Source organism: Myotis daubentonii, chromosome 1, assembly GCF_963259705.1.
Source record: "Myotis daubentonii chromosome 1, mMyoDau2.1, whole genome shotgun sequence".
Classification (NCBI taxonomy): Eukaryota; Metazoa; Chordata; class Mammalia; order Chiroptera; family Vespertilionidae; genus Myotis; species Myotis daubentonii.
The window spans coordinates 100,775,015-100,791,441 of record NC_081840.1 but is presented as its reverse complement, the minus strand read 5'-3'; the positions used below and the strand labels follow the sequence as shown (position 1 = coordinate 100,791,441).

Genomic DNA, 16,427 nt, shown 5'->3' with positions numbered 1-16,427 from the left:
ATTGTTCAATTTGAACTTAATGAAAATAACTGAGTTTTAATTTATTTTTTTTAAATATATTTTATTGATTTTTTACAGAGAGGAAGGGAGAGGGATAGAGACTTTGAAACATCGCTGAGAGGGAAACATCGATCAGCTGCCTCCTGCACATCCCCCAATGGGGATGTGCCCGCAACCAAGGTACATGCCCTTGACCGGAATCGAACCTGGGACCCTTCAGTCCGCAGGCCGACGCTCTATCCACGGAGCCAAACCGGTCAAGGCAATAACTGAGTTTTTAAAAAGTTTCTCTGATATATGTACTGGCTAACCTTTTACTCATATTCTAAACAGGCAAATTATTTGATAAAATAGATGAAGCCTGAATGTTTTAATAACAAAGTAGAGATACGAGAAAGCTTTTTTTTGTTTTTTGTTAATCCTCACCTGAGGCTTTTTTCCAATGATTTTTTTAGGGAGAGTGGAAGAGAGAAGGAAAGACAGAAAGAAATATCCATGTGAGAGAAACACATCGACTGGTTGCCTCCTGCACAAGCCCTGACCAGGGCCTGGGCTGGGGAGGAGCCTGCAACAGAGATATGTGCCCTTGATTGGAATCGAACCCGGGACCCTTTGGTTTGCAGGCCGATGCTCTATCCACTGAAACAAACCGGGGAGGGCCAGAAAACTTTTAACTTTTAAAAAATACTTTTTGAAGAGGTAAATCATTCTCATGTTTTGAATATCAAAAGTTTAAATATGAAAACAGTGAAAAGTCTTTCCTGTATCTTCCATCTGCTGATTTCTTACACCTCAACAATTAGTTTGTCCTAGTTTAATGCATATACAAGCCAAGACATTATTTTGCACCATTTTCCTGCCTTTTTTGTCATTTAACAACAAAAAATATCTCGGAGATCTTAATATTAAAACATAAGGAACTTTGTCATTTTTGTTAACAGCCATTAGTACATAACACATATCCAAATGTATGGATATATCATAATTTAGTGTCCTATTGATGGATATTTAGGTTGTTCCCAATAATTTGTTATTTTCAGCAATACAAGAAATACTTTATAATTTCTCATTTGTGAAAATATATCTGTGGGATAAATCACTAGAAGTGAAATCGGAGGTTCAGAGTACATATGCATTTGAAATTTTGATAGATACTGACAAATTCCTGTTTCTTTATAGCCTAGTCAAAGCAGTGATGCCAGGTATAATTTTATGCTTTTTCATTTAGAAATGCACTAAGAAAAATGGGCTACCTATTAAAGAATTAAAAAGAAAGCAGGATAAAGTTTATTCAGCAATTTACCGACTACTTGTTCACTAAAACTACACTCAACAGAAATTTATTGTGTACCTACTGCATGCCAAGTGCTTTTAGGCACTTGGGAAATATATAACCTCTCTCTCACACACAAATCAAACTAAAATATCTGTTTTTGTGAAGTTTACATTTGAACTGTACATTTTGATACTTCGAAAGAAGCCAGTTGCATGCAATATCCTGAAATTGAACTGTTGAGAGCCTGAGCACAAGGGCCAGTTATATGCTACCACTGTTATTTAAAACTAACTAGAGTCAATGTTGCATATACTAGTAATTGTACAGCTCCCCATCAGGTCCTTTTAAAACAAGACACTTGGGTGACAGCTCTTTTTATTTGACTCCATCTGCTGTTGATAGTGATCAGCATACTCTGGGCATTGTGGTATCATCTGAGATTAGGTTATGAAATAGGAAGTAGGGTTACAGGAAGATCAACAAGTATATACAAACTGTTGCTGAAACCAAGGGTGTCTAATTCAGGTTTGGAGAGTGGGGAAGATAAGGTTACCGGCACATTCCCATCAAGGCATAATTTCCTTTTTACAGTCTGCTTTTGTTTTGTTTCTAGAAAGAGATCACAAGGGATTCTATAAAAAATAGTTTCAGAAGCAAACAGCAGTAATACTCAGTATGCTGAACAAGGGAACAGAAAAGGCAACAGGTTGGAAACAGAGAGACAGAAAAGACAATCAATGCCAAGGAAAGGGTGGTAGCAAGTACAATTATATAGTATGGTCTCAGACTTATTTTATTTTTCCTTTCTGACAGGAGAATATCCTAAAATGTTAGCCCTCCACTATATTTAATTTTGTAAGAAGGTGGTAAAGTACAGCTTTTAAAGTCTTGCCAATATCCTAGGGAGTTCTTTGCAGCCTTTAAAAAGCAATTGGGAGTTCAGCTTGTGATAAGAAAGCCAGACACAATAGCATCTTCAAGTACGAGGTGAAGAACAGAAAAGAGCTAATTCCAGCGAGTGGCTCTTGAATCATATCTTGGCTGTTCCCCCTAACGCCAATTATTAAAATTTAAAATCTCATCCCAGCGCCATAATAGCCACAATCAACAGTTGGTTACTGAATGAGTTGTTTCTGAAGTCCTAATACTGTACTTATTAGTTGTTTTTCAGTTATTGAATTTTATAACTAGAAGAAGGAGCCCTAAGTTCAGTCAACACGCTCTTTTGATAGCTGAGGTGGAAAAGGGTGAAGTGACAATGGCAGAAGTCAGGTCTCTTTCTAGATTTCCAATCCAGTAGAACTCTACACAGGATCACCAATGAAAACCCTTTAACGCCTGATTTCTGGATTCCGGGCTGCCACACTGCAAACTGGAATGAGGACACTGCAGCCCCCGTGGGGCATGGGCACAGCTGGCTCCGTGAATGGCTGAATGATGAACGAGTGGGTGTCATGCTGCTCTGAAGCCGCCCGCCCGACCGTGGAGCACCGCTCCTGGTCCCCAGGGGCCTCCTGCGCCCTGAGTGTGAACAGCAAGCTAGCGCTCTGCTCTGGCGGCTCCGGCAAAGGACAGCTCCGCATGGGCCGGGCAATGGGCTCAATGTCTACAGGGTTCCACTTCCTCCCACTGAGGTCCCCGGGGATTTTGAGGCCCCTGAACAACTGACCTCGCTCAGCAGCTCCCAGCAGGCAGGGGCTGAGGACGAGCGCGCAGGGCCCACCGCGCCACTGCCTTTCCTCGGCTTCATTCCTGCCACCCTAGCGCTCGGTCCGTTTCCCGTTCGTCCTTCCCTCATTTTCCCCACGACGGTTTCTCAGCGCTTCCCACTCCCTGTTTACCAAGTCCTCACTCCCTCGTAGTCGGCCGCTCCCTCATCTGTCCTTCGACCCCTCCCTCGACCTCCCTCGGCTTCCCCCTCCAGTATCAGCAGAGGCCTATCCACCTCGCGCCGCCCCGTCGTCACGTGATTTGGCCCCGCCCCACCGTCACGTGAGCCACCCGCCCCGCCCCCGCGCCGGCGCGCTCTGACGTGCCCTGGAACTTAACCTCCCGCGGAGACTAGTCTGCGGGAACCGGCCGGAGGCGGCCGGTACCCTGTGAGAGCCCTTCAGGCTCGCTTCGGCGTCCCGCCGCCCCGGGCTGGGCGAAGAGGAAGCTGCTTCCGCGAGGCCGCTGGGTCTTCGGTAAGATGGTGGGCGCGGATCCCGCGGATGGAGGGGAGGTTGGTGGGCCGCTGCACAAAGACGCTCCGGGGTCGCAGTTGCGCCCGCCGAGGGCCGCGGAGTTGGGGGCGGGGGAGGCGTGTGCGGGAGGCGTGTAGGTGCAGAGGTGCGCGCGACGTGAGGCCGGGAGCGCCGCCTTGAGGGGTCGGGACGCGGGAGTGGGCGCGGGGGTAGAGGGGCTGTTGCCAGCCCCGGGGCTGACGTGGGCGAGAAGGTTTAAATGGCTCGAAGTCCTGGCTCCTCTGACCCCCGGGTTTCCTGACTTCCTGTGTGAGGGCAGCTCCCGCCCCGCCCCCAGGAAGGAGGGTGTCGGGGTGTGTGCTTCTGGTGTGCACGCGTGTGTGTGTGTGTGTGTGTGTGTGTGTTAAAGACTGGCTGGTGCCACCCTCCTTTCTCGCCGCCTGCCCGTAGCTGCTGTCTGCTGTAGGGTGTGCAAACCTCCGCCCACCCTTGTAGCCCACCTGGGGACTGTTGACCTTGCCCTGGGCACTTGCATCTTTGCAGTCTTTAGAGGTGCCCCGTCCCTGCTGAATGCGTATTTGCTACTTTCCAACTCCTCTGGAACGTATCTTCTCAGAGTCCTTGAATTTAAAACATCCTCTTTACAAGCTTGCTGTCCTCTTCCCATCTTAGGGTCCTTGATTGCTTTCCAAGAGAATCAGCTGACCTGTGTGTGTTGTATCTTAAGTTATTGTAGACCCTCTGAGAAAAATGTCCACATCCAGGGAAATTGGCACGGCCTTCAGTTTTAGGGATGTGTGTTGTTTTCCTTCTGGCTGCAGCAGCAGTTTTTAAATACATTTGTAAAGGCTAAAAAAGCAAAATGTTTAAAACATATCTTTATGGAAGTTCTAATGTCATTCCAAGTGAAGTGTTTGTTGTGGATAAAGGCTGTTAACACTGGTATTGCTTTATGGGTAAAAATGACATATGGAAGTAGTTTTATTGACCATTTGTGCACATATTGCTAAGGGGAGGTTATTGTAGAGAAAGGAGCACGAATGAAGAGTCACTTGGGTTCTGGTTTAGATTCTCCCACTCATTTCTAAAGGTGAGAGCTTGGAAGACTGAATGTTACAGTGAAAGGTTGTCAAAAAGTATCTAGTCCCTTGTCATGTCTCTTTCATATTTAAGGTTGGGAAATGGTGGCCTGGAGATGTATTTGTTTGTCCATATCCAGTGGTCTTTACCTGATCTGTAGGAGGGTGTATTAAAGAATGGGTCATCTTACTGTACCTTTTCTGGTCTGGCTTTTGTCAGTATTTGTCTTTCTCTTTGTTTTAAAAATGCTCCTGGAAACGTTTCAGAGCATGAATTGGGAAGCCCAGAGCAGTGCTTAAGAGCAGGCTGTAAAGACTTGACTGGAAGTCATGTAGCCTCAAGAGCCAGACAGGCTGGGCACTTATGTGTGACCCATGATTTGCATGTAGCTCCGCTGCTCTGGAGGTGTTTCTCTGTGGAAAAAATAAGGTAACAGATTGTGTATGTGTGTGTTTGTATGTATGTATATGCCCTAGTCTTTGTTGATAGACTTGTTTGTACTATATTAGTCATAGTAGTTGGAGAAGATTACTAATTCACTAACTCTTAATGTCATCTGTAGTTGTTCATCTATAGTCAATATTTGAGATATATATATATATATATATATATTTTTTTTTTTTTTTTGGTTTGGTTAATCTTCACCTGAGCATTATTTTCCTTTTTGAGAGTGAGAGAGTGGAAGGGAGGGGGAGAGACAGACATCGAAGTGAGAGAGACACATCCACACATCCAGTGGTTGCCTTCCGGCCAGGGTTGGGGATCCAGTTACTACCTGCCCTTGATGCCCTTGACTTGAATGGAACCCGGGATCCTTCAGGATGCTCTCTCCACCGGTACAAATGGGCTGGGCTAGGCTATGGCATGTAACTTTACATTTTTTTACTTACTATACCAGTTGTTGTAAGGTTCAAGTAATCATAGCAAATGCTGTAGAAAAACAACATATTATTTGTAGTTAATTACTTGGCTTTTCTTCCATTAATTAAAAATTATCTGTTGAGTGCTTTTTGTAAAAGGTGGATAGAAAGTGGGCTCTAAAAATTTAAGTACTTTAAGTTATGTAGTTGACATTTCCAAGAATATAAGACTAATAAAAATTTTAAGTTGACCAAAACAATGAATATAGCGATGTGTAAAATTATTAAATGGTAGTACTAATATTTTGCTTATCTGAGAAAATTGGTACTAGGAAAAGCTTAAGGTGAATCTGCTTAAAACAGGCACTATAATTTTATAATAAGTAGTGGGAGAGGAAAGTGGATTTAAACTTTTATAACAGTTTTAGTTATATGTTGCAAAAATTGCAAATGTGCACTGTTTTGTGGAATGCATCAGATGTGAAAAGGTATGATGGTACCACATGGCATCATTGTACTTCAAATCCTGCTTTTTAAATCATGCTATTTTGAGGAACTCATTGGGCCATTATCTTTGTGGTTTTTCTTTTCTTCAATTGTTAACTGGTCTAATTGTGCCACATCCTCATTTGTGGATGGCTTTGCAGTGATTTGGCTATTTTCCTATTACTTTTATTGACTTTATTGACTTAGTAAATATCCTCAGTTTCATTTTGCTGTTGATAAAGCTTTTTCTTGGAACAGAACTGCCAAATGCTGACATCTCTAAATGCTTCTCAGACTTTAATGTGCATGGGAATCATCTGAACTCTAACAAGCCCCTAGGTGATAACTCATGCTGCCCTTCTGCCCAGAACACAGATCACTGCTATCCAAGAGAAATAAATGCCAGTTGTCTGTGTAAGTTTGAAGATTTAAGTAGCTACATAATAAAAGTGGGGGAAAAAAACCTCAAGTGAAATAAATTTATCATTTTATCATGTAATCAATATGAACTTATTAATGATTTTTTTAATACTAATTCTTTTTTTCAAACTAAGTCTTCTAAATCTCATGTGTACTTGACAGCACATCAAGTTTGGATTAGTCACACATCAAATGCTCAATAGTCACATTTGGCTAATGGCTGCTGTATTGAACAGCACAGGCCTGGAGTCTAGAATCTAGATCAATGCTATTTTCAGTGTATTTTTTTTGGATTGGCCCCATGAGCAACCTTTGGGAATTTGTTAGAAATGTAAATTTTGGGTCCCTGCCTCATACCTCCTCTCTTTAGAATATCTGGGTTTCAGTAACTTGTGTTTTGAAAGCTACAGGATATGCTACACAATGTATATGTGGTATTCTGAATGGGATCCTACAACAGGAAAAAGTTTAATCGGGAAGAACTAAGGAAATCTGAATAAAGTATCAACATTATTATCAGTATTCATTGAATATGACAAATACACCATACCATAAGATAGTAGGGGAAATTGTGGACAGGGTATATGGGAACTCTCTGTACCATCTTTGCAATATTTCTATAAATTTGAAACTTATCAAAAATAAAGGTTTTTTGTTGTTTGTTTTTTAAGCAGCTCTCCAGGAGATTCTATTGTTCACTAAAATTTTGAGAAGCAGTGATCTAGATCACTAATATGACCGACACCAGTGGTCGGCAAGCTCATTAGTCAACAGAGCCAAATATCAACAGTACAACGATTGAAATTTCTTTTGAGAGCCAAATTTTTTAAACTTAAACTACATAGGTAGGTACATTGTTATTAACTTAATTAGGGTACTCCGAAGGCTTAGGAAGAGCCACACCAAGGGGCCAAAGAGCCGCATATGGTTCGCAAGCCATAGTTTGCCGACCACGGATAACTGCAACTTGGGTGGGCAGAATGAAGGATAGTATTAGGTCTGGTAGGGTAATAATAACAGTATTTTTGTAATAAGAGCTAAAACTTATAAAGCACTTACTATGTGTGAGGCATTATGCCATGTGCTTTACACATATCCACACTAAATCTCCCAGTATGTGGACTGTCCTATTAATAAGCTTTTTATAGAGGAGAAAACAAGATGGTGGCATAGGTTAACGCCGGAGATTGCTGCCTCGAACAACCACTTCAAAAAAAACAACTAAAGATGGAACGGACATCATCCAGAACCACAGGAAGGCTGGCTGAGTGGAAATTCTACAACTAGGAGGAAAGAGAATATCATACCCAGACTCAGAGGAGGTGCAGTGCTGAAGTGAAATACTCAGGTGCGGAGTGCGCGCAGAGCAGGCTGGCGGCGGAGGGCGCGGTTGTTGTTTTCAATCAGGAGGGAGTTTCAGACTCTGAGCTCCAGATCCGGGCGAGTCTCTAGGGACCCAGACTCAAATGGGAGAAGCGGGACTGTCTGGCTTCAGTCGGAACTCGAAGGCAGCTTTCTCTCCGAGGTTTGCAGCGGTTGCTGGGACTCTGTGAGGCAGAGCCCCTAGGGACGGAACTGCTCGCTCCGGCCCGCCCTGTAGATCCCCGGGGACTCGCCCCGCCCAAGCCCTGTGCAGAGCCATTTGCCGGATAGGTTCAGGCAAACGCTAGATTAGCACCGCCCTAGAGATCCAGCACAGAAGCTCTCCCACTGCAGACACAGCGGACTCTCATAGCCAGTTAGCCTGGAGGTCAAATCACCCCCGGTATTGCCGACATCAATCAAGGTTTAACTACAACAAGACTACGCACAAAGGCCACTAGGGGGTGTACCAAGAAAGCATAAAAAATGCAGAGACAAAGAAACAGGACAAAACTGTCAATGGAGGATATTGAGTTCAGAACCACACTTTTAAGGTCTCTTAAGAACTGTCTAGAAGCCGCCGATAAATGTAGTGAGATCCTCAAGAAATCTAATGAGACCCTCGATGTTATGATAAAGAACCAACTAGAAATTAAGCATACACGGACTGAAATAACGAATACTATACAGACTCCCAACAGCAGATCAGAGGAGCGCAAGAATCAAGGCAAAGATTTGAAATGCGAAGAAGCAAAAAACACCCAACCAGAAAAGCAAAATGAAAAAAGAATCCGAAAATACGAAGATAGTGTAAGGAGCCTCTGGGACAGCTTCAAGCGTACCAACATCAGAATTATAGGGGTGCCAGAAGATGAGAGAGAGCAAGATATTGAAAACCTATTTGAAGAAATAATGACAGAAAACTTCCCCCACCTGGTGAAAGAAATAGACTTCCAGGTCCAGGAAGCGCAGAGAAACCCAAACAAAAGGAATCCAAAGAGGACCACACCAAGACACATCATCATTAAAATGCCAAGAGCAAAAGACAAAGAGAGAATCTTAAAAGCAGCAAGAGAAAGAAACTCAGTTACCTACAAGGGAATACCCATACGACTATCAGCTGATTTCTCAACAGAAACTTTGCAGGCCAGAAGGGAATGGCAAGAAATATTCAAAGTGATGAATACCAAGAACCTACAACCAAGATTACTTTATCCAGCAAAGCTATCATTCAGAACTGAAGGTCAGATAAAGAGCTTCACAGATAAGGAAAAGCTAAAGGAGTTCATCACCACCAAACCAGTATTATATGAAATGCTGAAAGGTATCCTTTAAGAAGAGGAAGAAGAAGAAAAAGGTAAAGATACAAATTATGAACAACAAACATGCATCTATCAACAATGAATCTAAGAATCAAGTGAATAATCTGGTGATCATAATAGAATCAGGGACATAGAAAGGGAATGGACTGACTATTCTTGGGGGGGAAAGGGGTGTGGGAGATGCGGGAAGAGACTGGACAAAAATCGTGCACCTATGGATGAGGACAGTGGGTGGGGAGTGAGGGCGGAGGGTGGGGTGGGAACTGGGAGGAGGGGAGCTATGGGGGGGAAAAAGAGGAACAAATGTAATAATCTGAACAATAAAGATTTAATTAAAAAAAAAGCTTTTTATAAATGGAAAAAAAAATGATGCTTCGAGAGGTTCAGTGACTTATGTCACATAGCTAGAGGCAGAGGCAGGGATTTTTGAGGAGAGACTAATTTTATAGTCGATTAGTTCATTTGTGAGTTTTTTTTTACTCTCACAAATTTTGCTTCTTTGAGTAAGCAACAATTAGTGTGTATACTCTGTATCATTCCCTGTAGTTTATAAAGTACTTTTTTTCTTTTCATTCTCACAAGGATCTTGTGAGGTTTGTATTTTTTCCTTTGTTTTTCAAATAAGTTAGGATGCTCAGGGTCTGAGAGCTGATAGATGGCAAACCCTAGATATAAATTTCAGGCCTCTGACACTAAGTTCTGTGCTTTTTCCCTTTACTGAAGGAGAATTTAGAATATATTTTGAAGTTAGAGCGATATTTTTAAAAATTTGCTGAAAATAACTTGCATTTTGCAATGCATTAGTGGTTTATTTAAAAATTCAATTTTATTGAGGTATAACATATACACTAAAATATACTAACATTCAGCAATTTAGAGAATAGATGCATACACCAAGATGGGTGAATCTCAGAAGCATTATTTTAAGTGAAACAAGCCAGATATAGAAGGCTACACAATGTATGATTTGTGAATACTTTTCTGTCACAACTTCCATGAATAAACAGTGTTTAGGGCAGCCGTGGGCAAACTACGGCCCGCGGGCCGGATCCGGCCCGTTTGAAATGAATAAAACTGAAAAAAAAAAAAAAAAGACTGTACCCTTTTATGTAATGATGTTTACTTTGAATTTATATTAGTTCACACAAACACTCCATCCATGCTTTTGTTCCGGCCCTCCGGTCCAGTTTAAGAACCCATTGTGGCCCTTGAGTCAAAAAGTTTGCTCACCCCTGGTTTAGGGTGATGTTCTCTATCAAGATTTTGTTTTCTTTTTTCACATTTTCTCTTTGTATTTTCACAAGGACCTTTTGAGATTTGTATTGTTTCCTGTTTTACAGATGGACGTATCTGTAAATATAAGTTATTTTCAGCAAATTTTAAAAAATATCCCTCTAACTTCAAAATGTATTCTAAATTCTCCTTCAGCAATTTAGGCATTCACCAGATGATTTGTTTCCAATTTATGATTCTTATGAATAAAGCTGTAATGACTGTCCATGTAAGGCCTTTGCATGAACTTATTTTTTTTTTCCCTCTTGGGTAAATACCTAGATGAGGAATTGCTAGATTATATGGTAAATGTAGTTTAACTTTATAAGAAACTAGGGGCCCAGTGCACGAATTTGTGCACCTTGAAAGGAACTGTGGGCCGTGAGGCTGTGGTGGGCACAGGGGCAGGTCTTGGTTCATCTTCTATGCCTCCGCCCAGCCCCCTCGCCATGGCCTCTGGTCCTGTCTGTCGGCAGTCCTGCTCCCCACCCCCACCGCTCCCATGCACTGATGGCGCCAGCCCCACTAGCATCTGCTGATGGTGCAGAGCGATTGGGGCCAGAGCCAGCAGTGGGTGTGAGCAGCGGCTACTGCCCTGATTGCCCCTCAGGACCAGGGGGAGGTGGAGAAGCCCTCAGGGGCTATTGGGGCCGGCAGCCACCGCTTACACCCACTGATGGTGCCAGCAGCAGGTGCGAGCGGCAGCTCTGGCTCCTGCTGCTGGTGCAAGTAAAGAATTTTCAGTAACCACCAGAGGCTCACCCTGATGACAGTGACCGGTGCCCCACCTTGGTCTGGCTTCCCCGCTCACTTGCTCCACCATACTGCTGCTGCTGATGCCTGCCATGTTCCCTGCTCTGCTGCCTGCTGCCCACTCCCGCCATGTTCCGCATGCACCCCTTGGTGGTCAGCGCACATCATAGTTCCGGTTGTTTGGTTGTTCCGCTGTTTGGTCTATTTGCATATTAGGGTTTTATATATATACTACTTGCCTGGTGCACGAAATTCGTGCACGTTAAAAGGGAATTAATTAGAGAAAATATTTTAATATTCCTATTTGCCCTTTATAATAGATAGATATAGATTGCCAAAATGTTTCCCAAAGTGGCTGTATCATTCTACATCCCCACCAGGGAATGAGAGTTTCAGTTGGTGTTCTCCTTACCAAATAAAAATACAGGTTATTTTCAGCAAATTTTTAAAAATATCGCTCTAACTTCAAAATATATTCTAAATTCTCCTTCAGTAAAGGGAAAAAGCACAGAACTTAGTGTCAGAGGCCTGAAATTTATATCTAGGGTTTGCCATCTATCAGCTCTCAGACCCTGAGCATCCTAACTTATTTGAAAAACAAAGGAAAAAATACAAACCTCACAAGATCCTTGTGAGAATGAAAAGAAAAAAAGTACTTTATAAACTACAGGGAATGATACAGAGTATACACACTAATTGTTGCTTACTCAAAGAAGCAAAATTTGTGAGAGTAAAAAAAAACTCACAAATGAACTAATCGACTATAAAATTAGTCTCTCCTCAAAAATCCCTTCCTCTGCCTCTTGCTAGCTATGTGACATAAGTCACTGAACCTCTCTGAGCATCATTTTTTTTTTTCCCATTTATAAAAAGCTTATTGATAGGACAGTCCACATGCTGGGAGAATTAGAGTAGGTATCTGTAAAGCACATGGCATAATGCCTGGCACATGGTAAGTACTCTATAAGTTTTAGCTCTTATTACAAAAATACTGTTATTATTACCCAACCAGACCTAACAACATTCTAGTAGACGGATAGTGATATCTAGAAATTTTCATTTTCATTATAAGGGTTTTGTTTAACAGCTTTATTGAGGTATAATTGCTGTATAATTAACTGTGCATATTTAAGTGTGTAATTTGATGAGTTTTCATATATGTATATACCTGTGAACTAGATACCATTATCACCACTATTAAGATAATGAGTATATTTTTCACCTCCCCTCACAAAAAAATTTTATTGAGCCGAAACCGGTTTGGCTCAGTGGATAGAGCGTTGGCCTGTTGAGTGAAGGGTCCCAGGTTCGATTCCGGTCAAGGGCATGTACCTGGGTTGCGGGCACATCCCAGTGGGAGATGTGCAGGAGGCGGCTGATCGATGTTTCTCTCTCATCGATGTTTCTGGCTCTCTATCTCTCTCCCTTCCTCTCTGTAAAACATCAATAAAATATATTTTAAAAAAAATTTTATTGAGCCTCTTTGTAATCTGCTTTCTGTCAGTATAGTTTGTATTTTCTAGAATTTTATGCAGATAGAATCTTTAAAGTATGCACTCTTGTTTGGATTTTTTTCATTCAGCAAATTGTTTTGAGATTCATCCAGTTTTTTTGTGTGTGCATCAGTAGTTCATGTGTGGATATACTTACAACTATTGTATCCACTTACCTGCTGATGGACATTTGGGTTGTTCCCAGTTTGGGGCTATCTACACTAATAAAAGAGAAAAATGGTAATTGGCGTACAGCGCTACCCTTTTCATTGGCTAATCAGGGCTATATGCAAATTAACTGCCAACTAAGATTGGCAGTTAACTGCCAACAAGATGGCAGTTAACTGCCAACAAGATGGCAGTTAATTTGCATATGTAGGCACAATGCAGGGAGGCGAAAGGGAAAGCAGGAAGAAGCCCCCTGCCACTGACAGTGATCGGAAACCCAGGGGGGAGCTAAGAGCTGGGGGGCAGGGCCCCCCAGCCATGATCGGAGAATCAGGCGCCTTTTCCGCCCTGGCCAGTGATAGCAGGAAGTAGGGGTGGAGCCAGCGATGGGAGCTGGGCACGGTCGAAGCTGGCAGTCCCGGGAGCTAGGGGTCCCTTGCCTGGGCCTAAAGCGGAGCCCACGATCGCGGGGCTGCTGCCACTGCGGGTCCCCGCTGTCCGGGCCGGATGCCTAGGCCAGAGGCGTTAGGCCTGGGCAGGGGCGGAGCCTGCAACCGCGGGGAGCTGGGGGTCCCCTGCCCAGGCCTGACACCTCTGCCGGAGGCCTCAGGCCTGGTCAAGGGGCCGATCCGGTGATTGGTGATTGGAGGGTGATGGGGATCAACTCCTCTGGCCGAGGCATCAGGCCTGGACAGGGGGCTGGGGGTCCCTTGCCCAGGCCTGATGCCTGGGCCAGAGGCATCAGGCCTGGGCGGGGGCCAGAGCCAGTGATCGGGGAGAGATGGGGGTCCCCTGTCCAAGCCTGACACCTCTGGCGGAGGCGTCAGGCCTGGGCAAGGGGCCGATCAGGCGATCGGAGGGTGATGGGCGTCTACGCCTCTGGCCGAGGCAGGCCTGGGCAAGGGGCAGAGCCAGCAATCGGAGGGGTCTGGGGGTCCCCTGCCCAGGCCTGACGCCTGGGCCAGAGGCATCTGGCCTGGGCTGGGGGCAGAACCAGTGATGGGGGGAAATGAGGGTCCCCTGCCCAGGCCTGACGCCGATCCTGCGATTGGAGGGTGATGGGGGTCAACACCTGAGGGCTCCCAGTATGTGAGAGGGTGCAGGCTGGGCTGAGGAACACTCCCCCCCCCCCCACCCAGTGAACGAATTTCGTGCACCGGGCCCCTAGTCTATATTACAAAAATCCAGTGGCCCTAAAGCTGTAACAACCAAGACCAGTGCGGGAGCGTGGGGCTGCACGTGCGGGTGGGCTGGGCTGTGTGCGCTGGGCTTCTAGTAAATAAAGCTGTTGTGAACATTCACATATAGCTCTTTTTTTTTTAAAAAAATATATTTTATTGTTTTTTTACAGAGAGGAAGGGAGAGGGATAGAGAGTTAGAAACATCGATGAGAAAGAAACATCGATCAGCTGCCTCCTGCACACCACCTACTGGGGATGTGCCTGCCCTTGACCGGAATCGAACCTGGGACCTTTTAGTCCGCAGGCCGACGCTCTATCCACTGAGCCAAACCGGTTGCGGCCACATACAGATCTTTGTGTTATCATTTCTTTTGGGTAAATAGCTAGGAGTAGAATCCCTGGATCATATAGTAGATAAATGTTAAACATTTTTCCAAAGTGCTTTTACTATTTTACATCTCTACCAGCAGTGGGTAAGTTCTAGTTGCTCCACATTCTCAAAACCACTGGTATGATCAGTCTTTTAAATTTTAGCCATTCTAATAGTATGTATTCTTTGTGGTTTTGATTTGCATTTTCCTAATGACTAAAGATTTTGGGCACCTTTTTATGGGCTTATTTACCATCTGTCTATCTTCTTTGGATAAGTGTCTGTTTATATCTTTTGCCATTTTTGTTGGGTTATTTGTGTTATTCACTTTGTACAATTCTTTATATATTCTAGATATGAGTTTGTTGGAGATATGTGTTCATGAGGGATAATGAGCTATAGTTTTTTCTTACAAGGTCTTTGGTTTTGACATGACGGTAATGCTGATCTCATAGAATGAGTTGGGATGCTTTCCCTCTTTCAGTTTTCTTTGAGAAGTTTGTACAGAGTTTACATTTTTTTCCCTTACATTTTTGGTAAAATCACTAGTGAAGACATCTGGGCCAGGAGTTTTCTTTGTTGGAAGATTTTAAAAGACAGATTCAAGCCTTTTGCAGCCAACGTAGAAGCGTCAATGGTCGAAATGAAGTTCAGTCTCTTTGTGACTTCTGACTGGATCAAGAACTGTAAAAGTAATTTCAGTGCACCTTCCCACATTTGCAGGAAGATTATGTGTTTTCTTTCCGAAGAACTGAGGGAGAAGTACTACAGTGTTCAATCCATGCCCATCCGAAAGGATGATGAAGTTCAGTTTGTTCAAGGACATTACAAAGGGCAGCAAATTGGCAAAGTAGTCCAGGTCTAGAGAATGAAATATGTCATCTTCATTAAACGAGTGCAGCAGGAAAAAGCTAACGGGACAACTGTTCATGTGGGCATTTACCCCAGCAAGGTGTTTATCACTAGACTAAAGCTGGTCAAAGACTTCACAAAGATCCTTGAACGGAAAGCCAAATCTCACCAAGTAGGAAAGGAAAAGGGCAAATACAAGGAAGACACAATTGAGAAATGCAGGACTAAAGTAATCCTATATTCAACCTTCATTAAAAACTTAAAAAAAAAAAGACATTCAATGTTTATTTTCTTTTGTGAATCCTCATCCAAGGATATTTTTCCATTGATTTTTAGAGAGATTGGAAGGAACAAGGGGAGTCAGAGAAAGAGAAACATCAATGTGAGAGAGACACATTGATTAGTTGCCTCCCGCACTGGCCGGCCTGGGCTGGGGATCAAGCCTGAAACTGAGGAATTGAATCTGAGACTCTTCAGTCCTCGGGCTATGCACTTAGTCAAACTGGCTAGGGTAAGACAGTCAATATTTTTAATAGATACAGGGCTCTTTGGATTATCTCTTTCTTCTTAAGCAAACTTTGGTAATTTGTCTTTCAAGAAATTTGTCCAGTTTATCTAAGTTGTTGAATTTATTGGCATAAAGTTCATAATCTTATCTTTCTTTTGAGGTCTTTAGAATCTCTAGTATGTCTCTTATCTTATTCCTGATATTGGTAATTTGTGTTTTTCTCATTTGTTCTTGATCAATTTGGCCAGATTATCAGTATTACTGATGTTCTCAAAGACTCAGCTTCTGGTTTTATTGATTTCCTCTAACATTTTACTGCTTTTTATTGATTTCTGCTCTGATGTTTAGCATGTCCCTTCTGCTTTCTTTGGGTTTATTTTGCTCTTTTTCATTTAGTTTCTTAGAGTAGAAGCTTATGTCGTTGATTTGAGACCTTTCTTCTTTCCTAATATGGGCATTTAGTGCTATAAAATGTTCTAATTACTACTTTAGCTACATCTCACAAATTTTGAAATGTCATTTTTTTCGTTTTCATTCAGTTCAGATTTCCTGTTTGATTTCTGCTTTGACTGCCGAGTTACTCAGAAAGTGTTGTTTAGATTCTAACAACAAATGTGGGGGTTTTAAGATATCTTTTTATTAATTTATAATTTAATTGTCAGAGAAAACACTTTGTATGATTTCAGTTCTTTTAAATTTATTGAAATTTGTTTTATGGCCCAGAATATAGTCTAAAGAAAATATGTTTATTAGAAACCGCAGAGCTGGCTGTACCATTTAGCATCCCCATTAGCACTGTTTGAGTGTTCCAGTTGTTGGTATTCTTGTCAGCACAGAT

General features: G+C 42.8%; 1 protein-coding gene and 1 pseudogene across 11 annotated transcripts in view; both read left to right on the top strand.

The window, feature by feature from the left end:
- The first annotated feature begins 3,319 nt into the window (after nucleotides 1-3,319).
- The window catches only part of ARHGAP12 (Rho GTPase activating protein 12), a 198,214-nt gene continuing 185,106 nt past the window's right edge, over nucleotides 3,320-16,427 (top strand). For 6 of the 11 annotated variants that reach the window (XM_059712575.1, XM_059712566.1, XM_059712539.1 and 3 more), the window contains exon 1: nucleotides 3,320-3,462. The gene's annotated coding sequence lies outside the window, so the exon portion shown is untranslated. Of the gene's footprint in view, nucleotides 3,463-6,146; nucleotides 6,303-6,979; nucleotides 7,154-16,427 lie in introns of those variants that run through there. The other 5 variants (XM_059712494.1, XM_059712503.1, XM_059712585.1 and 2 more) reach the window with 4 other exon arrangements.
- On the top strand, nucleotides 14,207-16,417 carry LOC132243045 (large ribosomal subunit protein uL24-like; annotated as a pseudogene).